Source organism: Lissotriton vulgaris, chromosome 8 (assembly GCF_964263255.1).
Source record: "Lissotriton vulgaris chromosome 8, aLisVul1.2, whole genome shotgun sequence".
NCBI lineage: Eukaryota > Metazoa > Chordata > Amphibia > Caudata > Salamandridae > Lissotriton > Lissotriton vulgaris.
In genome coordinates this window covers 1,567,984,134-1,568,009,079 of record NC_141696.1, presented here as the reverse complement: position 1 = coordinate 1,568,009,079, position 24,946 = coordinate 1,567,984,134, and positions in this window count along the sequence as shown.

The following is a 24,946-nucleotide window of genomic DNA, read 5'->3' as shown; positions in this document are numbered from 1 at the left end:
GGCCTGGCATCAACGGCGACATTGGTGGGCAGCGCCGGATCGAAATACAACAGCGTGGTATCAGCCGAGAGGGATGCTTTAGTGCCATTAAAGGCTTGTTCTTGGTCAGGGACCCACTGCCACGTGGTGGTGGACTTCGTCAGCTCCCTGAGGTGCTTCCCGATGTTTGTTAAATCTGGGATGAAACGCCCACAGAAGTTTACCAACCCTAGGAAACACCGCACTTCCGAGATGTTGGAGGGTGCCGGAGCTTCCTGAATGTCTCGCACCTTATCGGGTCTGGGTCCACTCCTTTGTCCGAGAACGTGTAGCCAAAGAAGCTGATTTTGTTCTTCAAGAACTGGCACTTTTCTTTGTGCACGGTGAGTCTGGACTCTTCGATCCGTTGGAGAACGCTACGGAGTCTTCTGTGGTGGTCTTCCACTGATATGGCGTATACCAATGGGTCGTCACTCACATTCAAAATCCCTGTTAGTCCACTGTGGACTTCTCTGATGGTGTTTTGAAAAACCTCAGCGGCACTCGAGATCCCGAAGTTGAGACGCTTGTATCGCCTAAGGCCGACGTGAGTAGAGAATGTGGTGATATATCGAGAGTCCGGATGTAAGGGCAGTTGGTGATACCCTGACTGTAGGTCCATCTTTGAGAACCACACTGCACCGTTCAGTTCCTCCAGAATATCATCTACGGTGGGGGTTAAGTGGCGTTCCCTTTTCACCACTACATTTGGAAGGCACATGTCGACACAGATGTGGATCTGCCCTGGTTGTTTTGGTTTTCTCGCCACTACGATTGGGGATACCCACGGAAAAGGCCTGCTGACTTTCTCTATTATCCCTTGTTTCTCCAGTGCCTCCAGTTCATCTTCAACCTTCTTCTGTAGATGGAATGCAATGCGCCAATGTCTTAGCGCTAATGGTTGGACTGATGGGTCAATGTGGAGAGAGACCTCTTTCCCTTTTAGGCATCTTATCCCCTTGAAGATGTCGTCGAACTCCTCCATGATGGTCTCTATTTCCTCTTCTTGGACTGCGAGGGCAAACGAGATCAGCTTCAGCTCTTCTGCCATCTGGCCACTTACTAGCATCCTGCTTCATTCTTTAGTCACGTACACTGTGGTGGGGACCTGGAGTTCCTGGTGTCAAAGGTCCATTTTGAAACATCCTAGGAGAGGGAGGGGTGTCTTCTGTCCGTAGGCAAATACTCGAATCTTTGCTTCAAGCAATGGTGGTCGTGGACTCAGTTGGCTGTAGACGTTGGCAGCCAAGAGTTCAATTGAAGCCCCTGTGTCTATGGTGGCCCGTACGTCTTGGTGGCGAATCTTGAGTCTGCACTTTGGTAGCCGTCATCTTTTCCGGATTGGTTGACACATTTTGAAAACAGAATGGACGGGGTATTCTCCCGTGTCTTTGTCCATGTCGTCGCTGTCTTGCCTTTCAGTTACGGTCCTTCCTGTTTCTTTCCGAGACCTCGATGACCTGCATACCGCCACAAAATGGTTCATCCACCCACAGGCAGTGCACCTCTTCCCTTTTGCCTGGCAGTCTTGCATGCGATGGGGCATGCCACCACAGTAGCCACATTCTTTCTTTCTGCCTTGTGGGCGCTTTCCCAGGCTTTGACGCTGCTTGGCTCTCACTACGTTTACCTGCTCTGCCTCATTCTCCTGTTCCGTCTTGATGGGGCGATGGAGGGCAGCCTCTCTGTGGGATGCTCTGACCTTCGATAATTCTTTGAACCGTCCCAACGTGAGGATATCAGCTAGAGATTTGCCGGACTTCTGGAGAATATTTTCTCTGAGATTTGACGAGTAGCAGCCCTGGATTAACTGGCCCCTGATCTCCTCTTGTTCATCCTGGATCCCACACTGTGCTGACGAGTTCCTTTAAACGACCATGAAAAGTGTCCAACGACTCTTCCACTTCTTGGCCTGGCGAAAAACAAACCTCTCATAGTCTCTGTTCGCCATCGGCTCAAAGTGCGCATTGAGAGCGTTGAGCAGTGTCACATATGTTTTGGGGGTAGCCTCTACCAGCGTTTTCTAAATGCAGTGTATGTCCTTTCCCCCCAGGTGGAGGAGTAGTGCTCTGCGCCTTTCACAGGATATCCCAGCCCCTTCAAAGTAGAACTGGAGACGTTCTGTCTAGTCCCTCCATCTTGGGGGGAAGGATGAGTGGGGGCGTCTACAATGAACGAGGTCGCGCTTGGGGTCTGTGTACCGTGGTGAGCCAGGCTGGCTCCAACTATCAGTGCCACCAGAGAATGTTTCACAGTAAACTGTGTGAGGTGACCCCAGAGCAGGGCTGCAAGGGTTAATAACCCTTGTGGGTTCTGGATAAGGCTGGCGCTCCAAGGCCCTCTTGTGTGGGAGCAGGCAGTCTCTTACCGGGGCTATCAGGCTCTCCCTGGTGGCAGCAGGCATGGCTTCTGTGTAGGGCACTATGAAATTTGCACATAACAGTCCCCTGGCGTGAGTACAGAAAACCGCCTCATCGCCATTGTGGAATTTGCGGTATGCTCATGATCTAGGAGGCGCGCTGCGGCCGCAGAAACAGCTACGCCACACATGTGCTTACTTGCACAGCGCGGTCCTGACTAGCTCGCGGGAGCCACGCCTCTTTTTTTTAATACAATGCGTCTGGTGTCACGCCCCAGCGCCAGTGTGTAGCGTCCAGCCGCGGGTTGACTGGAAGGCTACCCTGTCGAACACTGCAAGCAAGAGACGTGCAGCAAGGCCTGGGCCCATCTCTCTTCTGCAGTTGTGGGTGCTGCTGAGATGTGTGTGTTTCTGCTGAGTCCGAGGCTTCAGAAGGGCTTTGCACTGCCCCCTGGTGGCCAGCAGGAGGCGTGCAGCGAGGCCTGGGCCCACCTCTGTTTCCTGACAGCAGTCCTGGGTGCTGCTGTGATGTGTGCGTTTCTGCTGAATCCAAGGCTTTAGAAGGGCTTGCACTGCCCCCTGATGGACAGTTGGAGGCGTGCAGTGGGCCTGGGCCCATCTCTCTTCCCTGACAGCAGTACTGGGTGCTGCTGAGACATATGTGTTTCTGCTGAGTCTGAGGATTCAGAAGGGCTTGCACTGCCCCCCGTTGGCCAGCAAGAGGTGTGCAGAGATGCCTGGGCCCATCTCTCTTCCCTGACAGCAGTCCTGGGTGCTGCTGAGATGTGTTGGTTTCTGCTGAGTCCGAGGCCCCAGAAGGGCTTTGCACTGCCCCCTCGTGGCCAGAAGGAGGTGTGCAGCGAGGCCTGGGCCCATCTCTATTCCCTGATAGCAGTCCTGGGTGCAGCGGAGACGTGTGTGTTTCTGCGAGTCCGAGGCTTCAGAAGGGCTTCCACTGCCCCCTGGTGGCCAGCAGGAGGCGTGCAGTGAGGCCTGGGCCCATCTCTCTTCCCAGACAGCAGTTCTGGGTGCTGCTGAGACGTATGTGTTTCTGCTGAGTCTGAGGCTTCAGAAGGGCTTTGCACTGCCCCCCGTTGGCCAGCAAGAGGTGTGCAGAGATGCCTGAGCCTATCTCTCTTCCCTGACAGCAGTTCTGGGCGCTGCTGAGACGTGTGGGTTTCTGTTGAGTCCGAGGCTCCAGAAGGGCTTTGCACCGCCCCCTGGTGGCCAGCAGGAGGTGAGCAGCGAGGCCTGGCCCCATCTCTCTTCCCTGACAGCAGTCCTGGGTGCTGCTGAGACGTGTGTGTTTCTGCTGAGTCCGAGGCTTCAGAAGGGCTTTGCACTGCCCCCTGGTGGCCAGAAGGAGGAGTGCAGCGAGGCCTGGGCCCATCTCTCTTCCCTGACAGCAGTCCTGGGTGCAGCAGAGACATGTGTGTTTCTGCGAGTCCGAGGCTTCAGAAGGGCTTGCACTGCCCCCCGTTGGCCAGCAAGAGGTGTGCAGCGAGGCATGGGCCCGTCTCTCTTCCCTGACAGCAGTCCTGGGTGCTGCTGTGACGTGTGTGTTTCTGCTGAGTCCGAGGCTTCAGAAGGGCTTTGCACTCCCCCCTGGTGGCCAGCAGGAGGTGTGCAGCGAGGCCTGGGCCCATCTCTCTTCCCTGACAGCAGGCCCTGGTGCTGCTGAGACGTGTGTGCTTCTGCTGAGTCCCAGGCTTCAGAAGGGCTTTGCACTCCCCCCTGGTGGCCAGCAGGAGGTGTGCAACGAGGCCTGGGCCCATCTCTCTTCTCTGACAGACGTTGTGGATCCTGCTGAGAGGTGTGTGTTTCTGCTGAGTCCGAGGCTTCAGAAGGGCTTGCACTGCCCCCTGGTGGCCAGCAGGAGGCATGCAGTGAGGCCTGGGCCCATCTCTCATCCCTGACAGCAGTCCTGGGTGCTGCGGAGACGTGTGTGTTTCTGCTGAGTCGGAGGCTTCAGAAGGGCTTGCACTGCCCCCCGTTGGCCAGCAAGAGGTGTGCAGAGATGCCTGGGCCCATATCTCTTCCCTGACAGCAGTCCTGGGTGCTGCTGAGACGTGTGGGTTTCTGCTGAGTCCGAGGCCCCAGAAGGGCTTTGCATTGCCCCCTGGTGGCCAGAAGGAGGCGTGCAGCGAGGCCTGGGCCCATATCTCTTCCCTGACAGCAGTCCTGGGTGCTGCTGAGATGTGTGTGTTTCTGCTGAGTCCAAGGCTTCAGAAGGGCTTCCACTGCCCCCTGGTGGCCAGCAGGAGGCGTGCAGTGAGGCCTGGGCCCATCTCTCTTCCCTGACAACAGTCGGTGGTGCTGATGAAACATGTGTGTCTCTGCTGAGTCCGAGGCTTCAGAAGGGCTTGCACTGCCCCCTGGTGGCCAGCAGGAGGCGTGCAGGCAGGCCTGGGCCCATCTGTCTTCCCTGACAGCAGTCCTGGGTGCTGCTGAGACGTGTGGGTTTCTGCTGAGTCCGAGGCCCCAGAAGGGCTTTGCACTGCCCCCTGGTGGCCAGAAGGAGGCGTGCAGCGAGGCCCGGGCCCATCTCTCTTCCCTGACAGCAGTCCTGGGTGCAGCGGAGACGTGTGTTTCTGCGAGTCAGAGGCTTCAGAAGGGCTTGCACTGCCCCCCGTTGGCCAGCAAGAGGTGTGCAGAGATGCCTGGGCCTATCTCTCTTCCCTGACAGCAGTCCTGGGTGCTGCTGAGATGTGTGGGTTTCTGCTGAGTCCGAGGCATCAGAAGGGCTTTGATTGCCCCCTGGTGGCCAGCAGGAGGCGTGCAGTGATGCCTGGACCCATCTTTCTTCCCTGACAGCAGTCCTGGGTGCTGCTATGACGTGTGTGTTTCTGCTGAGTCCGAGGCTTCAGAAGGGCTTCCACTGCCCCCTGGTGGCCAGCAGGAGGCGTGCAGTGAGGCCTGGGCCCATCTCTCTTCCCTGACAACAGTTGGTGGTGCTGCTGAGACGTGTGTGTTTCTGCTGAGTCCGAGGCTTCAGAAGGGCTTGCACTGCCCCCTGGCGGCCAGCAGGAGACGTGCAGCGAGGCCTGGGCCCATCTCTCTTCCCTGACAGCAGTCCTGGGTGCTGCTGAGACGTGTGTGTTTCTGCTGAGTCCGAGGCTTCAGAAGGGCTTCCACTGCCCCCTGGTGGCCAGCAGGAGGCGTGCAGTGAGGCCTGGGCCCATCTCTCTTCCCTGACCACAGTCGGTGGTGCTGATGAGAAATGTGTGTCTCTGCTGAGTCTGAGGCTTCAGAAGGGCTTGCACCGCCCCCTGGTGGCCAGCCGGAGGCGTGCAGCGAGGCCTGGGCCTATCTCTCTTCCCTGACAGCAGTCCCTGGTGCTGCTGAGACGTGTGTGTTTCTGCTGAGTCCGAGGCTTCAGAAGGGCTTGCACTGCCCCCCTGGTGGCCGGCAGGAGACGTGCAGCGAGGCCTGGGCCCATCTCTCTTCCCAGACAGCAGTCCTGGGTGCAGCAGAGACATGTGTGTTTCTGCTGAGTCTGAGGCTTCAGAAGGGCTTTGCACTGCCCCCCGTTGGCCAGCAAGAGGTGTGCAGCGAGGCATGGGCCCGTCTCTCTTCCCTGACAGCAGTCCTGGGTGCTGCTGTGACGTGTGTGTTTCTGCTGAGTCCGAGGCTTCAGAAGGGCTTTGCACTCCCCCCTGGTGGCCAGCAGGAGGTGTGCAGCGAGGCCTGGGCCCATCTCTCTTCCCTGACAGCAGTCCCTGGTGCTGCTGAGACGTGTGTGTTTCTGCTGAGTCCGAGGCTTCAGAAGGGCTTGCACTGCCCCCCTGGTGGCCGGCAGGAGACGTGCAGCGAGGCCTGGGCCCATCTCTCTTCCCTGACAGCAGTCCTGGGTGCTGCTGAGATGTGTGTGTTTCTGCGAGTCCGAGGCTTCAGAAGGGCTTGCACTGCCCCCCGTTGGCCAGCAGGAGGCGTGCAGCGAGGCCTGGGCCCATCTCTCTTCCCTGACAGCAGTCCTGGGTGCTGCTGAGACGTGTGTGTTTCTGCTGAGTCGGAGGCTTCAGAAGGGCTTTGCACTGCTCCCTGGTGGCCAGCAGGAGGCGTGCAGCGATGCCTGGGCCCATCTCTCTTCCCTGACAGCAGTCCTGGGTGCAGCGGAGACGTGTGTGTTTCTGCGAGTCCGAGGCTTCAGAAGGGCTTGCATTGCCCCCTGTTGGCCAGCAAGAGGTGTGCAGAGATGCCTGGGCCTATCTCTCTTCCCTGACAACAGTCCTGGGTGCTGCTGAGACGTGTGGTGTTCTGTTGAGTCCGAGGCTCCAGAAGGGCTTCGCACTGCCCCTGGTGGCCAGCAGGAGGTGTGCAGCGAGGCCTGGGCCCGTCTCTCTTCCCTGACAGCAGTCCTGGGTGCTGCTGTGACGTGTGTGTTTCTGCTGAGTCTGAGGCTTCAGAAGGGCTTTGCACTGCCCCCTGGTGGCCAGCAGGAGGCGTGCAGCGAGGCCTGGGCCATCTCTCTTCCCTGACAGCAGTCCTGGGTGCTGCTGAGACGTATGTGTTTCTGCTGAGTCCGAGGCTTCAGAAGGGCTTCCACTGCCCCCTGGTGGCCAGCAGGAGGCGTGCAGTGAGGCCTGGGCCCATCTCTCTTGCCTGACAACAGTCGGTGGTGCTGATTAGACATGTGTGTCTCTGCTAAGTCTGAGGCTTCAGAAGGGCTTGCAATGCCCCCTGGTGGCCAGCCGGAGGCGTGCAGCGAGGCCTGGGCCTATCTCTCTTCCCTGACAGCAGTCCTGGGTGCTGCTGAGATGTGTGTGTTTCTGCTGAGTCCGAGGCTTCAGAAGGGCTTTGACTGCCCCCTGGTGGCCAGCAGGAGGCGTGCAGGCAGGCCTGGGCCCATCTGTCTTCCCTGACAGCAGTCCTGGGTGCTGCTGAGACGTGTGGGTTTCTGCTGAGTCCGAGGCCCCAGAAGGGCTTTGCACTGCCCCCTGGTGGCCAGAAGGAGGCGTGCAGCGAGGCCTGGGCCCATCTCTCTTCCCTGACAGCAGTCCTGGGTGCAGCGGAGACATGTGTGTTTCTGCGAGTCCGAGGCTTCAGAAGGGCTTGCACTGCCCCCCGTTGGCCAGCAAGAGGTGTGCAGCGAGGCATGGGCCCGTCTCTCTTCCCTGACAGCAGTCCTGGGTGCTGCTGTGACGTGTGTGTTTCTGCTGAGTCCGAGGCTTCAGAAGGGCTGTGCACTGCCCCCTGGTGGCCAGCAGGAGGCGTGCAGTGAGGCCTGGGCCCATCTCTCTTCCCTGACAGCAGTCCTGGGTGCTTCTGGGACGTGCGTGTTTCTGCTGAGTCCGAGGCTTCAGAAGGGCTTTGATTGCCCCCTGGTGGCCAGCAGGAGGCGTGCAGCGATGCCTGGGCCCATCTCTCTTCCCTGACAGCAGTCCTGGGTGCAGCGGAGACGTGTGTGTTTCTGCGAGTCCGAGGCTTCAGAAGGGCTTGCACTGCCCCCCATTGGCCAGCAAGAGGTGTGCAGAGATGCCTGGGCCTATCTCTCTTCCCTGACAACAGTCCTGGGTGCTGCTGAGACATGTGGTGTTCTGTTGAGTCCGAGGCTCCAGAAGGGCTTCGCACTGCCCCCTGGTGGCCAGCAGGAGGTGTGCAGCGAGGCCTGGGCCCGTCTCTCTTCCCTGACAGCAGTCCTGGGTGCTGCTGTGACGTGTGTGTTTCTGCTGAGTCTGAGGCTTCAGAAGGGCTTTGCACTGCCCCCTGGTGGCCAGCAGGAGGCGTGCAGCGAGGCCTGGGCCATCTCTCTTCCCTGACAGCAGTCCTGGGTGCTGCTGAGACGTATGTGTTTCTGCTGAGTCCGAGGCTTCAGAAGGGCTTCCACTGCCCCCTGGTGGCAAGCAGGAGGCGTGCAGTGAGGCCTGGGCCCATCTCTCTTCCCTGACAACAGTCGGTGGTGCTGATGAGACATGTGTGTCTCTGCTAAGTCTGAGGCTTCAGAAGGGCTTTGACTGCCCCCTGGTGGCCAGCAGGAGGCGTGCAGGCAGGCCTGGGCCCATCTGTCTTCCCTGACAGCAGTCCTGCGTGCTGCTGAGACGTGTGGGTTTCTGCTGAGTCCGAGGCCCCAGAAGGGCTTTGCACTGCCCCCTGGTGGCCAGAAGGAGGCGTGCAGCGAGGCCTGGGCCCATCTCTCTTCCCTGACAGCAGTCCTGGGTGCAGCGGAGACATGTGTGTTTCTGCGAGTCCGAGGCTTCAGAAGGGCTTGCACTGCCCCCCGTTGGCCAGCAAGAGGTGTGCAGCGAGGCATGGGCCCGTCTCTCTTCCCTGACAGCAGTCCTGGGTGCTGCTGTGACGTGTGTGTTTCTGCTGAGTCCGAGGCTTCAGAAGGGCTGTGCACTGCCCCCTGGTGGCCAGCAGGAGGCGTGCAGTGAGGCCTGGGCCATTCTCTCTTCTCTGACAGCAGTCCTGGGTGCTGCTGAGACGTGTGTCTTTCTGCTGAGTCCGAGGCTTCAGAAGGGCTTGCACTGCCCCCTGGTGGCCGGCAGGAGACGTGCAGCGAGGCCTGGGCCCATCTCTCTTCCCTGACAGCAGTCCTGGGTGCTGCTGAGATGTGTGTGTTTCTGCGAGTCCGAGGCTTCAGAAGGGCTTGCACTGCCCCCCGTTGGCCAGCAGGAGGCGTGCAGTGAGGCCTGGGCCCATCTCTCTTCCCTGACAGCAGTCCTGGGTGCTGCTGAGACGTGTGTGTTTCTGCTGAGTCGGAGGCTTCAGAAGGGCTTTGCACTGCTCCTTGGTGGCCAGCAGGAGGAGTGCAGCGAGGTCTGGACCCATCTCTCTTCCCTGACAGCAGTCCTGGGTGCTGCTGAGACGTGCGTGTTTCTGCTGAGCCCGAGGCTTCAGAAGGGCTTTGCACTGCCCCCTGGTGGCCAGCAGGAGGCGTGCAGCGAGGCCTGGGCCCATCTCTCTTCCCTGACAGCAGTCCTGGGTGCTGCTGAGACGTGTGTATTTCTGCTGAGTTCGAGGCTTCAGAAGGGCTTGCACTGCCCCCTGGTGGCCAGCAGGAGGCGTGCAGCGAGGCCTGGGCCCATCTCTCTTCCCTGACAGCAGTCCTGGGTGCTGCTGAGATGTGTGTGTTTCTGCTGAGTCTGAGGCTTCAGAAGGGCTTTGCACTGCCCTCTGGCGGCCAGCAGGAGGCGTGCAGTGAGGCCTGGCCCATCTCTCTTCCTTGCTAGCAGTCCTGGGTGCTGCTGAGATGTGTGTGTTTCTGCTGAGTCCGAGGCTTCAGAAGGGCTTTGCACTGCCCCCTGGTGGCCAGCAGGAGGCGTGCAGCGATGCCTGGGCCATCTCTCTTCCCTGACAGCAGTCCTGGGTGCTGCTGGGAGGTGTGTGTTTCTGCTGAGTCTGGGGCTTGCACTGCCCCCTGGTGGCCAGCAGGAGGCGTGCAGCGAGGCCTGAGCCCATCTCTCTTCCCTGACAGCAGTCCTGGGTGCTGCTGAGATCTGTGTGTTTCTGCTGAGTCCGAGGCTTCAGAAGGGCTTTGCACTCACTGCCCCCTGGTGGCCAGCAGGAGGCGTGCAGCGAGGCCTGAGCCCATCTCTCTTCCCTGACAGCAGTCCTGGGTGCTGCTGAGATCTGTGTGTTTCTGCTGAGTCCGAGGCTTCAGAAGGGCTTTGCACTCACTGCCCCCTGGTGGCCAGCAGGAGGCGTGCAGCGAGGCCTGAGCCCATCTCTCTTCCCTGACAGCAGTCCTGGGTGCTGCTGAGACGTGTGTGTTTCTGCTGAGTCCGAGGCTTCAGAAGGGCTTTGCAGCTCTGTTCCCAACAACAGATTGATAGATGTCCTGGCAGCAGGTTCCTGGCATGGGCCTTCTCTCTCCCTATTTTTTGATAACATGCTAATTATTTCTCATTGATCCGGCCCCGCATGGCGGAAGGCTGCGCGGAGAGGCCGTTTGATCGTAAAGTTGATAAATGGGGGAAACGCCGCGCTCCAATGTCCCATCTGGCCTTTATTTAGAAGAAAAGGAGGCGAAAATCATATTTCTCAGAAACTAAAAATGCTGGGAGGGATCTGCAGCCATTGATGGAGACCCCGCCGAGCTGCTGAGGGGGGGGGGATCAGACACCAGCAGAGCAGATTGTAAATCTAGAGGCAGACAGAGCACCACAGTGCCTTGAAGACTTCTTTTTATTTAGTTTAAGTGCTTTATGAAAGAGTTTAAAGTCAAAGGTACAATAACATTCAATACAATTAAAACAAGAAGCATTAATAAGCAACTGAATATATAATGTGGCTGAATAGCTAGAACAATACAAACCAAGATAAAGGGAAAGAATGCCAAAAAAAGGAAGGAAAGCAAGAAGAAAAATATGTACCTGAAAAACAAATAGGATTTTACATTTTATGGTTTTAAGGAAAGGAAAGGGAATAAATATGAAATGATAAAATGAAAAAGAAATAATAAGAAGCAATAGAAAGACAGGAATGACCCAAGAAGCTATCGCCTTATAGTCCTACTCGATATTGAGGCGATATACTACACGGGCCTCTTACTCCAGGAGTTAACATCTTGGGTGGAAGACACAACAGCAATTCCATATAATCAAATTGGCTTCTGCAAAAATATGGGGATGACCACTAGCATACCAGCCCTATCTCTTTTGATTGACTCTGCACTTGCACTAAACCAACCTTTATACCTGTGCTATATCGACTAAAGCTCTGCCTTTGACCACATCAATAGAAACACGCTGTGGCAAAAATGAAAATTTTTTAAATCTCCCCGTTGCTACTAACCAATTAATTCTCTTGCATGGGGATACCTGGGTCCAGGTCAAACTAGGTGCAGGGGAATTTCTATCCAGGAAGATCCCTACGAGTACAGGGGTAAAACAAGGATGCGTGCTTGCACCAACATTATTCAACCTTTTCATGGCTGAACTGTCAATCTTGCTGAACGAAAGTAATTTGCACCCACCCAAGTTAGGGGGCATTCAGCTGACCAGGAGAAAGTTTTTTCGAGCCAGATGACCGCATGGAGACGGGTGCATTCATTCACCGATACACTTTTATCTTTGAGCCCTTGAACTGACACAATTCCATTGCTTAGATATACGTATTTTCAAATCAATTGGTCTAATATATTGGCACCGGTTATACGAACGAACACAGTTTATATATTGAGCCCTGAAGAAGTTCGTTTAAGAACGAAATGCGTTTGCAAAAAAAATGTTAATCAAAAGAATATGAATAAAGGATGAACTTCAATATTGCAAGATCATATCGACTCTTTTGGGAAAACAATCTTTTTGTACATCTATTTCATTGTGTATTTTACCTATTTGATACTTAAATGTGTGCTGGGCTATTTTGTTGTATGTTACTAGAGAGACCAGGTAGGTATCTTCTGGTTTCTCTATATTGGGTTCTAGGGGATTGTGTCCCAAGCTCTTTGCCCCTTGTTTTAATTTTATATAAACCTTAGGTACGTCAAGACTGGTGCGAGTATCTATGCTTTGATCCTCAACCCTGTATGATAGCTGTCTAATTTACTCTCTGGGGACGATCTTGTGCTTATCAGCCGGACCCCGATAGGCCTGCAGCGGCTGCTGGATATCACATTGCGATACTCTTTAACAAACAAGCTCAGAATCAACCAAACAAATCTAAAGTCATGTGTATCACCAATCGCAAATACAAAAATAACGAACAAATTGTTCTTGGACTCAAGGAAGCTGGATCTTATAAGCAAATATAGATACTTGGGGGTCATTTTAGATTCCAAGGGCAGCTTTAAGCCACAATGAGAGGACATAAAAAAAGAGAGGATTAATGACTGCGGTATCTTTAAGAAACCTAAAAAATAAGATCATCGGATCAAGCCTCCTCCCCCTAATAAAGGTGATTTAGGCAAAACTGATCTCATCTATCACCTACGGAAGCAAAGCGATGAGAGGAAGGGACGCTGAAACAGTAGATGGTACGGTAGCAAGAGCATTGCGCATGATCTTTGTCGAGGTACACATCACCCGCGCAGATGAGGCTCGAATTTGGGCTCGCTAAGGAAGAGCTGGCACGCAAAGGAGTATATTTAAAAAGCTGGTACAAAATAAGCAGGGGAGGAGCAAAAACACTCAACACTCTCCTGCGGAAGGAACTGCAAGCTAAAGAAAACTGCCCTGCAAGGCTTTACCTAGAGGACGCAATCAAACACCTGGGGTTACGTCAATTATGGGATTTCCCAGGGCCCTTGGCAGACTTCAAAAAAGCAGTAAATAACATCATCAAAAAAGAATCTCTCTTGCAGGACAAAGCCTCACTGACGGAGCGAGCACATGGCTGGCTAACCATACAATCCTACACCAATCTCAGGCCCCAAACATAACTTCAGGCCAGCTTCACCAAAAAGACAAAAGAGAAGTTTTTGACATTTTCTTAGGACTGTTGCCCACTGCAGATCACTTGGCCTCTTGGCTGCGTCCCTCAACGCCAGCAAAGTGCCACCTCTGTGGCAACAGTGAAGAAAACATCATACACCTCATCACCATCTGTAATGATCTGCTAAAAGAACCTCTTGGGACCAATATTCAATAAAAAATAGATAAGGTCACGCAGGCAAGCAGTCCTGGCATGCTTCTCTGGCGATGAAGTACAACTGAGCTGTCGACTGGTAAAATACCTTGAAGTCGTAGATGTCCACCTTAACGCCTTAACCGCGGCGGTTTTTCCACCGCAGTGCGGGCATTCTGAAGAGTGGGCGGGGCTGCGTCGGCCGTTGGCCGACGGCAGCACTAGGGAGGTAGTGCTGCCATGACGGCAGCATGCAAGGGGTTAACAAAGTGACAGAATAAACAGAAAAAGCCAACTTGGTCTGGCTGTAGAGCAGAAGCTTGCGCCGCAAATCGCATGAAGAAAGCCCTGCACTCGCATTAGTGGAAAAGCAGGAAGGATAGTGACGGAATCCAGCACAACGCTTGTACCCTTAGAGCCAAAATAATCGGATGGTAACAAGGGCCCAGTCGGTATCTTGGCGCTCAATGAGCTTTACTGGCACAAACATTAAAACTTTGAAACAGCTAATGGCCAGAGCTCAAGAAGCAAATAACTGCGGCTTAGACGTCTCCCTGAAACATTTTTGTTCTTCAAGAAGTTGATTGCTTGCGTTGTGACAAGGGCATTATTGGGACTCCTTTCTTCTTTTTTCCTCTTACTCTACTGTTCGATTTCTTGGGCGGACTAAGCAAGCATAATCTTACGTGGAGGATAAACTTTTGTTGCCCAGGCAGGTTATGGACTGCAATAATCAACTGAATGCAAGTTAGCCCAACCACACACATTTTTTAATGGTATCATAGAAGTGAGCCAGTTCTTGGGCCAATCCTACACTCTCCCTGTATTTTAATATCTTTAGCTTTAGCACTTTTTAATAGCAGTTCTTTCTCATAGCATTCCATAGTATTATCGCACTTTGTCATGGCTGTTTTTTAAACATGAAACTGTTTTTTATTGATGATGCTTTGTAATGGTTTAATTAACTGTACAATAACGTATTTCCTTACCTTACTCACAGGATCCTACAGTGCCAGGGCAATGTGTGATTACCACAGGGTCCTAGGGTAAAGTGAGATTACCACAGGATCCTAGGGTACCAGGACAAAGTGAGATTATCACAGGGTCCTAGGGTATCAGGGACAAGTGAGATTACCACAGGATCCTAGGGCGCCAGGGAAAGTGAGATTACCACAGAATCCTAGGGTAAAGTGAGATTACCACAGGATCCTAGGGTACCAGGACAAAGTGAGAATACCACAGGATTCTACTGTGCCAGGGCAAAGTGAGATTACCACAGGATCCTAGGGTACCAGGACAAAGTGAGATTACCACAGGATTCTACTGTGCCAAGGTAAAGTGAGATTACCACAGGATCCTAGGGTAGCAGGTCAAAGTGAGATTAACACAGGATCTAAGGGTACCAAGGCAAAGTGAGATTACCACAGGATTCTAGGGTGCCAGGGCAAAGTAAGATTACAACAGGATTCTAGAGTACCCAGGCAAAGTGAGATTACCACAGGATCCTATGGTGCTAGGGCAAAGCGAGATTACTACAGGATCCTAGGGTACCAGGTCAAAGTGAGATTACCACAGGTTGCAAGGGTACCAAGGCAAAGTGAGATTGCCACAGGAATCTATGGTGCCAGGACAAAGTAAGATTACCACAGGATCCTAGGGTAACAAGGTAAAGTGAGATTACCACAGGGTCATAGGGTACCAGGGCAAAATGAGATTACCACAGGATCACAGGGTACCAGGGAAAAGTGAGATTACCACAGGATCCTAGGGTACCAGGGCAAAGTGAGATTACCACATGATCCTAGGGTACCAGTGAAAAGTGATATTACCACAGGATCCTAGGGTGCCAGGGCGAAGTGAAATTACCACAGGATCCCAGTGTCCCAGGGAAAAGTGAGATCACCAGAGGATCCTAGGGTACCAGGGGAAAGTGAGATTACCATCATGCATCATGTAGTTCCAACTCCATGGTGCGTTACGTTGCCATCTCTAAATGCTGTAAACAACAGACATTAATACAAGTAAATCAAATGATGCTTAAACAATCAATAAGTAATTTACTTCAGTTTCAAAATTATAAAATCATTATATAAAAATTTTAAACACACTTTAATAAAAGTGCATTTCAATCTTTCAATACTGATTTCCTTTTAACAATCATGATTAAACAGCGTCCCCTGCATAGGAAATGAATGGTGGCAGCCACATCTACAAACTTAATAAGGCCAACCTGCTCTTAAAACCGTTGTGACGAGGCACAGGAATATAAGGCCTGATTGCGAGTCCACCAGACTCGCGGTGGCGCAGGAGTGACGGTCCGCTGTTTTATTGATTATGACTTACAAAGTTGTATCAGCGGTCGAGAGCCTGCTGTGCCAGGGAACTGTTGTTCCCTGGCTGTGGAGCAGGAGCGCCACAACGCATTATGCTGAGTGGGGACTGCCGCAGTCCCACTCACCATATTTTGAGTTCTTGCACCGCCAGCCTTTTAATGGCAGAGCCCAGCAATGAAAAAGGTGATGGTGCAAGAACAAAGGGGGCCTAAAGGGCCCCCAGGTCCCTCGCACCACGGGGGTACATTCAGGGGTACACATGTATTACTCGCAGTTCCAGCACGGCATGGAACTTTTTGGGTTCCCATTGTGGTGCCTGTTTTCAAGGCACCACCAAAGGACCGCCAACCATCTTACGAGTGGCACATTTTCAACTCGTAATACAGTTGGCGGTCCTTGCGTGGCTCTGGCGTAGCGGAGCCGGTGTTGAGCCGACGCCGCTGCGTCAGAGCCGCAATCAGGCCCTAAGTGTTTCTCACCAGCTGAAGGAAAACTTTCAGAAACAAAAACAAAGATCTCTGCAGTCAGCAGAGACAAATCAATGCCTGGACAAGTCTCCAACCTTCATTTTGTCGCTGTCCTGTCGGAAATAAGATTAAAAGATGAACTCCGCCTTTTCCGAACCTTGACAACAATTTGCTTCCATACACAGTAGACACAAGTTTTCCGCAAATCTCTAAACCAACCTCAGACTCATGAGCTGTGAAAAGCCTCAGGGAACATTCTTCAAGCTGCACCTTTCCCTTAACACACATCTCCGACTGCGGAGTCCTGTTTAGTCCCGACCCGTTACCTCTTGGAAGGAGGGTCGGACTGGCCTGTGGGGCTATCAGGCAGTGCCTGATGGGCTGGTGTGACAGGTCAGTGTGTGAGCCGGCGCTTGCGGTTCTATTCTATGCCCTGGCGGGTCATTTTTCACTTTTTACTGTTGATTTCTCTGATATTAAAACAAACATTGCCTGAAGCAAACCCAAGTGCATGCAGTATTTTATATCTTGAAGAACACGTCCACAGCGTGTCTTTGCAAGTTCAAAACTTCCCTGATTTCCAAATATGGGACTCTTTTTTGCCATCTGATCCGCTAATAGGGACCACTTCTCTTTTGGTGCCTGGACCTATTATGTGTCCCAAGTCCAACATGTTCCACAGATTATAGTAGATCTCAGGACGGCCTACTTTATAACACAATTCAGATATATGTTAACCCAATGAAACTATGGCCAACTTCCATGTTCAGGGAATCCTTAATGAGATCTCGATTCAAGGTGGCTTTATAATTTACCCTAAAAAAATAATGACAACTTTAATGTGGTCCTTAAAATAGTCAGAACCTGGTTCCTACTCTCTCTTCTGTGCTTCTCTGCTAACTTTTACTTCCCAAGAACTTTAGAGTTCTGAAATACTTTTTTCTAAATTGCACCCCTCTCTGGTTCATGTTGCATCAATTGGGATACAGGAGGCCTCACCCCTTGTGGCGGCCAGTGACATGCATTCAGTCCAGACCCAGGACACAGGGTTGTCTATCCATCATGAAATGCTGATCGGGCTGGACTGTCGCTAATTTGCACTGTCCAGCACTGCGGTGTCCCACGGCCATCAGCAGTGGCCTCACTCCAGATTGTTCTACCATAGTCTAATAAATGCAGACATCCCGTCCACACCGCGACTCAACACCTCTGTGGGCTGCACATCGCTTCCATGTCAAGGCACATGACTCCAAAAGTTACTTAGCAATTACAAAATTATCAACACACAAATATAGACCACAATAATATCAACCTTCTATACTTATAATGTAAATTAAAAGGATATCGAAACAAGAATAGCAATGTCACTAATATGGTCAAAAATATTGTTTTTATATATATAAAAACATAAATAATACACAATAAATATGTTTTAAAGTGACAGTATGAAAAAAACATTACATGTATTTTTTTAATTGAAGAATTATATAAAAATATTAACACATATATATTAATATATAAATGTAAGTATATATTTAATTCTAAAATATTATTTAACCAATAATTTTAATGTATATGAAAATTTTATATCTTTTCTGAATATACAATATGACTATACATATATCTATTTATATATATATTTATATACCTAATAAAATATATTTTTTTAACATACCGATTTCATTACAAACAAATAATAAACAATATAAAAATAAACTTTTACAAAAGTCTCCAGCCAGCATTTTGGTGGCGGGTAAACTGCTATTGAAAGGCTGGTGGAGATTGTTTTCGGGGGCCCATTTCGAGCCCCCCTTGTGTTGGGGGAGGTGTGGGTGCACTGAGGGGGTACCTATGGTACCCCCTACATTTCACTGCACCAAGTGGCAGGCACTGTGTGGTGCCTGACACATAGTGCAGTGAAATGCAAAGCATGCCATTTAAACATCGCGGCGGGTGCTGCTGTCAGCAGTACCTGCAGCAATGTTAAAATGCAAAATGCGACCGTCATGGTGGTGATCGCATCCTAATTGGGTGTGAGGGACCGCCGCCTGAATTGCAGATGGTCCTGGTCACCATCACGATGGCGGACGGACTCCAGTCCATCCGCCATCGTAATCGGCCCCTATATTCGCAAAATAAAAGCAACAAGTAAATATATTATTTTTAAAATACTAAAGCACAACACAATTAACACATATCAATCAATCAATCAATCAATCAATCAAAGCATTTATATAGCGCACTACTCACCCAGAGGGTCTCAAGGCGCTTGGGAAGGGGGGTCCGCTACTGCTCGAACAGCCAGGTCTTGAGCTGCTTCCTGAAGGCGAGGTGGTCCTGGGTCAGCCGGAGGTGGGTATAACATAGTAAAGACCACAATTTTAAAAACTGTTTAAATATTTTTAAACTTTTTATTACTTAAATAACTGCTCACCCTATACCTATGCAAACTACACAACACACACCTAAAATACATTTATTAAATTATAATATTTACACATTGCACATAATTATTTATCAACTAAAATATTAATAATAATTAACTAATAGTAAATTAACTATATTTCACTTCCCTTCTCACCTTTTATCCTTAGAAAACAAACAACACCCACCTAATATATATATTAAAAAAATATTTTTTCATAATGTATTCAATTAATTATCCAATTAAAAAAATTATAATAATCAACTCACAACAAATGAATTATATTTAATAGACTCCCCACCCGTTACCCCTAGAAATACAACGGACAGCTAATGTATAACACAAAAGATATCTTTGGGCCCAATTATGATACCGGGCAGACTTTCATCTAACTAGCACCGTGGAGGTAGCAGGACCGCCCGACTAGCTGTCGCCGATCCCGCTACCCATGTTAGGATGCGACCACCTTTAAGGTGGACACAATCTGTATATTTTGCATTGTGGCGTGTGCAGCGGGCTGCAGCACACACCACAGTAAAAAAAATAGACTTTTGAAACATCCCTGCACTATGTGGCAGGCACCATGCGGTGCCTGCCACATGGTGCAGGAATGTTTAGGTGCCCCCCCCCCAAAACATATAGCAGAGAACCAGGGGTGAGAGGGGGCCCCCCAAATTCACTTTGTGCCTGCCTTTTCATGGCGTGTGAACCACCATGAAGGGCATGGGGAAAGGGACATTGTAATCCCTACAGCATTGCCTGAGAAGGCACCCCACTGTTGTAAGGATTGCAGTCCCTCCGACGGTCCGATGGGCTCTTGAGCAGGTTGGATGCATGGCGGACTCCGCAAGCCTATCATCCACCCGCCATCGTAATGGGGCTTGGCGGTGGGACTGCCACCAATGGCCTGATGCACAGGTGCCCTCTGAGCATACAACACAACCAACAGTTGCACCAATGCCAGGGAATGACTGTTTCCTGGCACGGCACAGCCAGCGGTCCTCCACCGACACAACGGTGAAATTTGCAATTGGCAAAATTGTGGATCGCCACTGTTGAGCCACCATGAATCTGGCGGTGGGAAGACCGGCTGACTTGCAATCAGCCACTTAGTTGTATGGTAGAATAGTATTGACTTTAATTCCACATAAGTACAAATGAAGTATAGTACCCGAGTCTTGAGTTTTAAATATTGTTCGACCACAATCTCATGGTCAAAGTATTAAAATCAAAAGTACGTTTATTCTTTTTTTCTGTTTGTTAATACAATTAATGTTTAAACTGTTGCTATCTTTAATATAGTTACTTTTAATCTTGTAATTGGATATGGTATTCAAATATTTTTTATTTAATTAACTGTTTTGTGGATGTTTTGTTACATTCTTTTTTTGGTTATTTTTTTGTTTTTTATGTGTTGTGGGTTTATTTAGATATTACAGTGAGTAGCGTTTTATTAAGATTTTATTAATATTTTAATGTTTTATTATTTGCAATCGTTTACATTGTTATTTATGTAAATTATATTTTAAGTATGTGTTATAAAATAATGGAGGTAATTTATTTTTGGGGGTAAATCTCAAAATGATTTTGATATTACATGTTATGACGTTTATAAGGGGATTGCGTTGGTAGTATTAAGTACTAAAATAACAATAAGATTTTTATTTTTTGAAGTTCAAATGTAATGATGTCATGTGTTATTTTTATGTTTTCAAAACATTGGTGCATTTATTTGGCGTGTTTATTTGGGAATGTAACCTGTTTTATCTGTTTCATTTTTAATTAAATACAATTCCATTCTTAAATATGTTGAAAATAGTGGGTTCACATAGGTGGGACTGTGTAATTTAAATTGCATATTTATATTTAGGATTAAGAGTTTTATTGTGAGCGTGTTTGGACAGTATTTTCATATTAGGTTCGTTCAATATAACAACATGGGCGTGTTCTTTAATTACTGTCTTTGTTGCTTTAATGTTGATAATTTTTTAAACCAGTACTTTTTGTGAGTGTTTACATTTGAAAAAAAAATTAAAGTAGTTGTTTAAATTATTTTATATAAGTTTATATTATTTCTTATATTAATTTATTTGAGTGTGCCTTTTATTGATATCACTCTATACCATATTGAGGAATTCTGTTCTCAAATGAAAGTATGGCATACTTGAACCACATCTATATTTTTTTTGTTTAAATAAAATATTTAGTTTTGTGAAAGTATTGAAAATTTGACTCCTAACCCTTCATTTCCACACTGTAACCAATATTTGTTAGACTGGAGTACAGTGACTGGAATAATGCAATTTTGCAGCCACCACGTATTCCACATAATTATGGATGTGTCACATTTTCCGCATAATCCATCATCTACTGGACAATGAGCAGATATTAACAAAAAAATATTTCTAGCTTAACCGTATCAAAAGATACTAACAACGCAGTGACACATTTTGCTGTGCAGTGGAAGGCCCTTCTCAAAGGTTGACTGGTCATCCTTAAAATTTCTTATTACTATATTTGGGTGCCAAACTGGTACTAACAAGGTAAAATCAATGCTCAGACAGTGTGACCGTGTGTAGAAATGACAAAGGGCCAACTTACTGACTCACGGTGGAGCGGTGCTGGCAGTCCCATGGCCACCATATTCAGATGCGGCCATTTGGACCACCACTGTTGCTCTGTCAATGCCAGGGAACCGCCATTCCCTGGTGGTGGCGTAGCAGACAGGGGCATCCAATAGGCAAAGCTTGACTGCCGCGGTCTGCCGAGCGTAGCTTGAGTTTCCCCAGCGCCCCCCTTTTCAGGGTGGTTAGCCCGGCATGAAAAGGCTGGTGGAGAGGAAACAAAGGGGGCCCTACAAGGCACCCACTTTCCCGCCACCAAGGGGGGGGGCATTCAAGGGGGACACACCGCACAACATGTGCCCCCATGTTTGCATGCATGCACCACAGGTTCCAGCACAGCATAGACTTTACAGCCCATGACGTGCTGGGACTGCTTTTGCGTTCCCATTGCAGTGCCTGTTTTCAGGGCACCGCCCTGGTAACAACAACAGAAAACCCCACCAGACAGGAGTTGAACTCGTAATCTGGAGGGCAGACCATGCATGGCTATTGTGGTGCTGTGCCGACACAAAGCCGGCGCAACACCCCCAGAGTCATAATCTGTCCCAAAATAAACAAGCAATACTATCACAAAATGTGCTACATTGCGCCACATTATTTGCATTTTCTTGTCACATAATTTGGTCGTCTTCTGCCACATAATTCCAGTGGCCCCAGACTTGAGATAAAATTCTCCCTTTTATGCCTCCATTACCCCCAATGTATGTACCCCGGTGTTTGTGGGGTGCAGTCATATTGCTATTGATTTCATTTTAATTATAGACAAATACATATAGGTAGATTTGTGCTTAATAATTATATCCAGTTATTGAAAATGTACTTTATTACAATTATATTGTAAATTAAAATCAGGCCTGCTTCAAAATAATGTCATTTTTTAAATAATTACATTTTGTTTTAGGAATAATGTTTAAAGATGATTAATTTGTAGATATTTTTGTAGAAGTGTACGTAAACATTTTAGTGTTTCCTGGGAAAAAGTTATAAAGTATATGTTTTTAAAACACGCTTTTAATTTAATTGTATTTTTTTATGTTTAAAACTATTTGTATATGTTTATAAATATTGTCTGAATATTTTGCATACTATATTTTTATATTAGATTTTTTCGTTGTCTATTGTTATTTTTTAAATGTATAGTTATGGTACATGTTTTGGTGATAGATATTTTTGTATCTGTTATATTTTTGGGGTTGCTATTGTGACATACAAGCAGAAACAAAGTAGGGTTTGGGGTGCACTCGGAACATAGCTTTTAAGTATGGGCTCCTTTACGATGGCGGGCGGACGCTCGCAACCGCGATGACTAAAGGAACCGCCCGCCATAGGTGAGGCGGACCCACCGTATGCATTAGGATGCCCCCGGCACACTGGTGGGCGCATCCCGCTTTCCCAACTTTGCGGCAGGCGGTGCTGTCAGCATCACCCGCCGCAATGTCAGAAATGCATGTTGTGCATTTGCATGCACAACGTGACCGGCACCGTCACCTGCCACCTTGTGCATGCAAATGCAGGGGGTACCATAGGTACCCCCCATGTGCACCCCCCACCCCCACAACACCCCGGGGGCCCAGAACGGGCCCCGAAAAGCAAAGATTGCATGCCTTTCCATTGCAGCAACGCCGCCATGGAAAGGCTGATCTCCGCCAACATCCTAATATGGATGGCGGTATCTTGCAGACACCGCCACCATATTAAACATGTTTTCCGCCCGGTGGGCGAGTCGACCGGCGGAAAACGGCAGACGGTCTTTCCGTCCACCGCGGACCCTCCCAGCCATCCTAATATGGCGGGGGTCTTTGTGGTGTAGATGGCGGGCGATTCGCCGCAGCACGGGCCGGCAGTGGCTACCGCCGACCCGGCGGCGAACCGCCAGCCATCCTAATGGGCCCCTAAGTCATTAATGATGGGAAGCCCGCTTTGAGGCAGCCATTGTGCGTTATAAAACCCAAAATAAATAACCGAAAATATCCATATATTACTCATTTAACTGATAAATGGTGAAGAAATTAGAATAGTGAATCTTAGCTTTGGCGATTATCGACTCTGGAGGTTGTAAAATAAAGAATGGCGCAAGGATGAATTAATGGATAAATTAATAGACACTTCACATTTCAAGCCCAGAGCAGCTGCTGAAAGGTTTGGGCAAGCCAAGGACGAGAGTTTTACGTCACGAGCTGAACTTGCAGCAGGATAAGGGGGGCACTAGGCACTTTTATTTAGATTTAGATATGTTGTGTGTATTGTACTGGATGGAGGCTGACCCATGACCAATGAACTAGGCCACGGTAGACCAGGTATAAAGAATTGTGTTTCCAAAGTTTGAAGCCCCAGCAGTGCCTGGTAGGTGAGTGTGCAGCCAGCCCTGTGGATAGCTGACATCCGGTTCAACTCACGAGCGCCCAGGTGCCTTGAAGCTGCTCTTTCTGTTTCACACTCGGATGGTGGGTTTGCATAGCTTGCAATGGCATGGACTTCTGTAGCGCCTCGAGAACCTCATCGGTGATTTGCAGCGCTTTATGAATGATTGATTGATTGAAATGTGCTGAAGAGAGTCCTACGCCCAATTTATTAGAATTAAAAGGGGAAATTTGTCCAAAAGGCCATGAAGTGAGCGACTTTAACACCTTTCTAGCGCCTACATATATGACCTTGTAAAAATGTATCTTTTTTTTGTTTTTTTTGCTGACCACCTCAGCGGTGCAAAACATATTTTCTCAAAGTTGATTAATGGGGTAAACGCCGCGCTCCAAGGCCCCATCTGGGCTTCATTTAGAAGAAAAAGAGGTAAAAACCATATTTCTCCGAAACTAGAAATACTGGGAGGGATCTGCAGCCATTGCTGAGACCCCGTCCCGAGCTTCTGAGGGGGAAGGGGGTGGGGGGGAGGGGGGGGGTCAGACACCAGCAGAGCAGATTGTAAATCTAGAGACGGACAGAGCGCCACAGCGCCTCGAAGATTTTGAACAGGATGTGTGTGCTAGGCCAGTCCACAGAGGATGCGGGGTTTGCCTCCAAGGAAAGAGGGGCGTGGCCAGGGCCTCAGCCAGCACTCCAGGGTAAAGTGAGATTACCACAGGACCCTAGGGTACCAGGGGAAGTGATTACCACAGGATCCCAGGGGACCAGGGCAAAGTAGGGTTACCACAGAAACCCAGGAAACAAGGGCAAAGTGAGATTACCACAGGATCCTAGGGTGCCATGTCGAAGCAAGATTACCACAGAATCCCAGGGTGCCAGGGCAAAGTGAGATTATCACAGGATCCTAGGGTACCAGGGCGAAGCAAAATTACCACAGGACCCTAGGGTACCAGAGAAACGCAAGATTACCACAGAATCCCAGGGTGCCAGGGCAAAGTGAGATTACCACAGGAGCATAGGGGACCAGGGCCAAGTGAGATTACCACAAGATCCTAGGATGAAAGGGCAAAGTGAGATTACCACAGGAGCAAAGGGGACCAGGGCCAAGTGAGATTACAACAGGATCCATGGGGACCAGGGCAATATGAGATTACCACAGGATTCCAGGGTACCAGGGTAAAGTGAGATTTCCACAAGATCCCAGGGTGAAAGGGCAAAGTGAGATTACCACAGGAGCATAGGGGACCAGGGCCAAGTGAGATTACCACAAGATCCTAGGATGAAAGGGCAAAGTGAGATTACCACAGGAGCAAAGGGGACCAGGGCCAAGTGAGATTACAACAGGATCCATGGGGACCAGGGCAATATGAGATTACCACAGGATTCCAGGGTACCAGGGTAAAGTGAGATTTCCACAAGATCCCAGGGTGAAAGGGCAAAGTGAGATTACCACAGGAGCATAGGGGACCAGGGCCAAGTGAGATTACCACAAGATCCTAGGATGAAAGGGCAAAGTGAGATTACCACAGGAGCAAAGGGGACCAGGGCCAAGTGAGATTACAACAGGATCCATGGGGACCAGGGCAATATGAGATTACCACAGGATTCCAGGGTACCAGGGTAAAGTGAGATTACCACAGAATCCTATGGTACAAGGGGAAAGTGAGATTACCACAGAATCCTATGGTACCAGGGCAAAGTAAGGTAACCACAGGATCCTAGGGGACCAGGGCAAAGTGAGATAACCACAGGATCCTAGGGGACCAGGGCAAAGTGAGATTACCACAGGATCCTAGGGGACCAGGGGCAAAGCGAGATTACCACAGGAGCCTAGGGGACCAGGGCAAAGT